Here is a 6,881-nt window from a genome sequence, read left to right as displayed (position 1 = left end):
TCTGCTAAACAACAGGGCTCCGTATCATCACAGCTCTCTGACAGGCATGAGACCGCTAATTTTGATGTATGCAAAAAACCATGCTCCACACAAGAGGTGGGGAGCTTTGGATCAGTTGTTTGCCTCCCCTATCAAATTCAGACCTAAAAAAAAAAAGTAAATTTACAAGTCTGGTTAGAAAGGAGAGTTCAAATGAGCTGCTCAAGGCAATGGTATTAAGAGCAAAGTGGAAATCCAAGGCTTTGAGGGAGGAAGGCGCATCTCTGCAGTGACCTCCTGTAAAGGGTACTACGCTCCCTGCCTCAGACTTCTGGCATGTGCAAGATCATACCATACGATTCCCCCAAATCCAAAACGTCCCTCCCACATCACAATCTAGATGCCAGCTGGGCATTTCATGTTCAAGCAATGATCCAGACGCTGGCAGCTCAGCACTCAGCTACGGCAACACATCCACACAAAACCAACCTCTTTGGGCTCACAACCTATCTCCCAAACCATCACTTTAAAGAACTGTTTTGTTCTGATTTTGTGGTATAAGGGTGTGGATGAACGGAAGAGCACGTGAAACCATGTGATTTGCAGCTTTGCCATCTCCAGAGGGAGTTTTGCTTTTCTTGCCCTGAACCCCCGTGTATCCCAGCAGAAGGGGCAGAGGCTCCCTTCTCTGAGCAGCACTGATATTGAACCCACGGGTGTCTGAAAGACCCAAACTCCACAGACTACCAGGTGCTGCACATACCTGTCACAGCTCTACATAACACTAATTGCCACCGCCTTCTCTTCCCCATCAACCCAGCAGCCACACAGAAGAGAACAAGAGAAGTGCCCTGCGTGCCCCTGGACGTACATGAGAGTGCTCCCGTTACTTGTACTTCACAGAGCTCTCCAGGGAAAGGACGCAGCATTTCCTCTCCAAATCCTTAGTAGTTTTTCTCCTTTTTTCTTTCCTTTTTTTAAGGGATCCTGAATGTCACCTTTAAAAGGTATAACAGAACAAAGAAAACCAAGTGCAACCGTTTAAGTGGTTATTTAACAAGTGGGATGCACGCCTTCGGGAGCCTTCAAGCAACCATCTTAGCACCATTTTTCACTGGAGAGGAAACAGAGAAATAAAGGAGTTTGAGGTTGCTGGTTAGAGTAACCCTAGGACAGGCTGTGGCACTGACACTCACACAGATGAGTAACCAGCTGCCTGCTCTGCTCACAGCCCTGTTTGCAGGGGGCACCGGGAACAAGAGAGACAGGCTGCACACAATGGGCAAACTGCTATTAAAAGTAGCAGTGAGGGACTAACTAGACCAAAATCAAGGCTGCTAGAAAGCACAGTGTCAGTTTTAGTTGCAGTACCAGCCAGAAGACTTTAAAAATCATGAAGGATCGATAGGTTGCAATAGCATTCTAGATATTAAGCTGCTGCCCAGCAGACCAACTCTAGAAACAACCATCTAAGCTGCATTTGCGAAGTTGTGTTCCAGGAAAAAACCCACCGTAATGCATCACCAGGAGCAAATGTGGAAAGGAAGGGGGTATTTTTTTAAATTTTGTTTTAAATGTGACCTGAACCTATCCCAAGAAACTTTGCTTTCAAGGATGGCTGCAGCCTTGCAAAGCACACCTCACCTCATTTCACAAGGCTGCTGACAATACAAAAAGCTAAGGCTTGACCTTGAGGTGGCACAGAAGCAAAAACCCCACCCCTGACTTGTTGCAGTCGCCCACCTTAGCAAAAAGGAAGGTTTCTGTGTCAGTCTGCACAGTACTTTTAGAAGTATGAACTTAAAAGTTTGCCCCCGACCATTCTAGGTGTCAAACATCCCAGAATTAGGGATTTCCAAAAAGAATGACTTCACATATTCTGGTTATTACAGCCGTACCCCCCTTTTTTGAGCCATGTTAAGCATCTGCACTTGCTGCAATTTCAAAGCTCAGTGACGGCCAGAAGCTGCGGCTTCACGTGAAGAAGGGTTTTGCTGCAATACCTGCTGAAGATGGTCACATTCCCACAGCACAGCTTGTTGTCTCCTCTCACACTGAGCCTCCAGCAGCATTTGTTACAGCTTTGACAAGAAGTGCCCTGGAAAACTTTTTTGTAGGATTCAGATCAGATACCTTCTCTCCTCACACATCCATCACGGCATAACCGGGAGAATGGGAATAAGTTGCTAAAGTAAACTGCAGAAAGGGGGAAGATCTTAAACTACAGCCTAACAGTTGTCACTACGCGACCCCAGCCGATGGTAACGAGCACTCAAACTGTACGTGCTCCTAGCCCAAGACCAGGCACTGCCTGTATCCGTACTGCTCAAGCACTGCAGATGACCGGTTGTTACAAGATTTCCAGCCAGCAACTGCTTTGGTAAAACTGGGTTTAGTTTTGTTTGCAGCCACCCATTAGCCTTGTGGCCAACTAATTCCAGCTCAGCAAGCAGGCTCTCAGCAGCAGAAACTGAGGGCAGCCTTCCAGGCTCATGACAGTTGTCCAGTCTGACTTCATCCACGCCACGTGGCAGTGGCCATTGCAGGGTTTAAGCAGAATATATTAAAATAGCAGAAAATGCAAAGAGGTTGTATTTGAGGTAAGCATACAGAACAGAAAACAGTGAAATCGGATCACAGCCAGATTTAGAGATGCTCCACATCCAGCATTATTCTTTTCTGAGCCTATTAAGGTTCACAAATGAATGAGTTACCAGTTGACCAGCTAAAAAAAAAAAACAAGGAAAGAAGCACAGCACATCAATTCTCCTGGCCCGCAGTCACGCGGATTTAGGAGACTGCAAGGTACCTAACTGTTTCACAGCAAGGCAAACAAACATTTTGCATATGCAAGACTATAAAACCCACGACAGACCTCAGCTAAAGGTTACACAGGCTGCGGTCAGACCTTTTGCTAAGGACACGACTGTGTTGAGGCTGCAAATTTGTGTACCTACCCCTTAGTCATCGCAGTCAAGTGTCCAACACTGTTTAAGCCTTCACGTAGCAGAATATAAATTCTTTTTCTGGGTGTTGCAACAGTACAACATCAAACAGATTATTTAACCATCGGGGACAGAGGGTCAGTAAAAGCAGCCACAAACTGCTAAACAAACACAAAACCATGAAGCTGAGGAGCACCCTTCAGACACCGCGCTGAAGTCAGAGGTGCATTCCCAGCCGTTGCAAGCTAGTCTGTGCTAGTCCAAGGGCACCTCCCAGTTTATACACAATGAAGCCTGCTCCACTACAATAGGATTCCGGTTTAACAATATAGAGAGGGGACGTGAACTATTCATGCTAGCTAAGTTACTGCTAATGGGTCTTGCCCATCTTGTTCATCTGTAGCTGGAAATCCTAGCAGCAGGGGAGGTACGAAACGCCCTACGCTGCTGGTTCCCTGCAAGGGAGAAAAAAGCTTCTTTTCCTGCCTCCCCATTATGCTGCTGCTGTCATCTTCCTCAAATTGCATCACAGCACACTCAGCGAGAGCAGGGGAAGGAGAAGAGTCTTCCAGGCAGCGTCCCCGCTCTGCTGCGGGCAGCTGTCAGCATCGCTGCCCATTTCGCTCTGCTACCCCGCTGTCACGCGTCCGGCCAACAACATTTTGTACTGGCCACGGGTACAGGGGTAAGAGCTCCTTCTGCCACCAGCCTTCGGGTACCTTCGAGCAAAAATGATCGGCAAGGAGCATCAGGCAGAGGTTTCCCTTCCCTCCTCCATCAAATATAAAAAGGCAGCATGTCTTTGGGATGGTGTTTGGAAGTAGAAGCCTAAATCTGTTCCTAACTCTGGTTTTGCAAAGGCTGCAAAAAGCCAACCGCGGGATTCCTTTCGCCAGTCGAGAAACAGCAGGAACAGTGTCCACAGCTTGGTGAGAGCACGGCAGTATCGACAAAGCAGTAGAGAAGCCTTGTGTGAGAAGTGCTTTAGACAAAAATATATTACTTGAGGCCATTTCCATCCTTATATTCCCCAAACAAAGATTCTAGCTAGTACAAATCCTGATCACCTTATACGATAGAGTAATATCCCACGATGCCTCTACAGATCTTGTCCAAATGTTTATCTAAATAACGCAAACAGTAGCTTGGCCTCCTTACAGAGGTAAGCAGATCGAGTGTGAGCAAGACAGCACTCGTCTTCAGAAGCCAACTGAAAACATTTCAGGTCACCCTGACACCTACATACGCTCTTAGATTTATTTCAGCTCATCAACCTTGCGTCTCGTTACCAGTGACAATGGCCAAAAGACACCCTGTGAACAGTCAGGCACTGTCGGCATCAGCAAGGAGTCTGGCTGCCCCAAAGCCCGCGAGGAAGCCACGCTTAAATTTCCCCCAACCTGGGTCAGAAACGCTACGAGATGGCATCGTGACTCAAGGCAGCAGCTGCCCCCTTTTGAAGTCTTTCCCCAAAGCCCGATGCTTTTTCCACTCAATCAGACACCGACGGCTCCCTCACGAACACGGGGAGGGAACCACAGCAGTGCTGGTAATTAGGAGAAAGGTGTCATTCAGCAGGAACGTGATTTCTAGCCCTCTGGAATTAAGCCTTCTCAAGGATCGTTACAAATTTAAACCCCCCTGCAAGCTCTTAAGCACTGACCCACAGGAAAAACATCACTCCTGAGCTATTCCAAAATAAACCTGAAATTCTGTAAAAGCGACAGGAAGGCTGCTGAGAGCGAGATTATCCCAGCTCAGTAAAACATTCCTTATTATCTCACATCTCAGTGCTTCGGCAAGGATAACTTAGTCAACCCGCACTGCTATGTGGCCTTTTTCCTGTTCTCCCTACCTACCCCTCCCCAATTTCCCAGATTTCCCTGTCTCAGTAACCTGCTTAAACCAACTCTGCTCCACTTCTCGTCACAGTAACGCCGATCAGCGTGTTATTGAGCTCAATTTCAAACACAGGAACTACCCCGTCAGTACACACAGATAACCTTATCTCCTGGGCCGCAAATGGAAGCTAGCTAGTGTCCCTTCACACCTTCCACTGCTCACTGTATTTAAAAAGGCACCTACCCCTCAGGGTTAGAGCCTGCTGAGAGTAATTGCAGGCACATGTAGCAGCTTGAAAAGCCCACCCCTCGACCCAGGCAGGCAACACACACTCATTTTAGCGCACACACAGACTTCTGAGACTATTAGTGCCTCTCCTTGGAGCAGTTGGGAAGATGTCTGAATGGAATAATTTAAATGGAGACTTAAAAATATCTCCAGACCAAATCCACGTGCAAAGAAACCCCAGGCTTCTGAGGGGAGGAATTAGTGGCACAGTTCTGACTGTCCCAAAAAGAATGCAGCCGGCAGCAAGCCCATCGCCGAGCTGCCGGCGCTATGACACAGTAAACCACTCACAATGGCTTTAAAAAGAAAGAAACAAAAATAAGACACCAATCCAAATTAATGGATGGGAGCTTCTTCCAGCAGGCACTAAAAAACACCCGAAGGGCTCCACGTCTCTCACGCTTGGGGTTGTGCGACCCAGGCTTGCTCATCAGCTCCTGGCCCCCGAGATACGCTTCCTGCCTCTCTCCCGCTGCGCCGGAGCTGCCGGCTCGCTCCACCTATTTTTGCCACAGGACTTTGTAGCGATTTGTGTCCAATTTCAAAGCCCAAACCACGCTGCCAGCCATCGTAGCTCGCCGGCAGCAGTAACGCCCACTGCATTCTCAGGCAGACAAAGCATGGACTACCCAGGAATCTGGACTTCCGAGGCAGCATCTGAAACACAAGGCCAGGAAGAGGCTGCCAGCACCCTGCTGGAAACCAGAATGTACCTTATCAGTAAAGCCTGCCCCAACCGCTCTTCCAGGAGCTGTTGTTCGTGCCCTGACTTACACAGTTGCCTGAGAAGGACGCCTGCAGACAGGAGAACATCCTACAAAGGAAAGAAAAAGAGACGGAAGAGGGCTCGTTACCAAAATGCAGCACTACCAAGCAGGCTGAATGTCTCTACATATCTTCTTCAGGAAGTGGGTCTGAGTCCTTTCCCCAAGTCTTGGTATTCCAGGCACAAATTCCTGTCAAGATGATTGTTTAGTAACTTCTAGTCACACCACGCAGACACCCAGCACATGAAATCTATTAAGATGTTTACAATATCAGAAGGCCTGATGTAAGGCAGTGGAATTCTTGCACGGCATTCGCCCTAGAAATGAAAAGCTGAGATTAAAGTTGCAAATCCCACAAATTAAAAGCTATCCCAGCAATTCTACCAGTCCTGGAGAAAACGGATTCCACCATACGGTTTGTGCTGCACACTCCTACGGCCCAGTACCTGTACAGACACGTACCACAACCTGCTCAAGATTTGGGTCTGCAGAATGATGGGTCTCAAACATCCACCCTCGCCTTCCAGAGAGGTCACTGGAGGAAAAAACCTCTTACGCCATCCTCTCTGGAAGCAGGAGGAGGCCACTTTATAACTGAGCATGTAAAGTTCAGACTGTCCACCTGATGGTGGACACCTGCCTTCTCCTCCACTGTTGGGGCTCCAAAGTACGTCGATCAAGAGAGCAGAAGTTGTAAGGAAGAGGAACCAACCACCACAGAGACAACAGAGACACAGGGGTCTGCTCATGGGTCTTAGCACTAAGGCTGCCCACACCTTTCAGCCACCGAGGCGATAGCTATTGCTTTTAGGATTGCTGCCCGAACTACAGCAAGAGGAGTCTGCTGTTCTGCGTGGCTGGAAAAGAAACACAAGAAGAGACACTGAAAAGCACGCAGACAGCCCAGTCACAGTCCCTCGGCGTTACACATCCATAATGGAAACAGAAGCACGCAGCAGCAACATCAGCTTTTCTGTTTTGAAGTATCAGAAGTCTCAAACCAGTGACTGAATCATAACACTTCACCTAAGAAACTGAACCTTGCTTGACGAGCAATAAG

The sequence above is a fragment of the Leptosomus discolor genome, chromosome 14 (genome assembly GCF_034619465.1).
Source record: "Leptosomus discolor isolate bLepDis1 chromosome 14, bLepDis1.hap2, whole genome shotgun sequence".
NCBI lineage: Eukaryota > Metazoa > Chordata > Aves > Leptosomiformes > Leptosomidae > Leptosomus > Leptosomus discolor.
The sequence above is the reverse complement of the archived record's forward strand: the minus strand, read 5'-3'. Positions refer to the sequence as shown.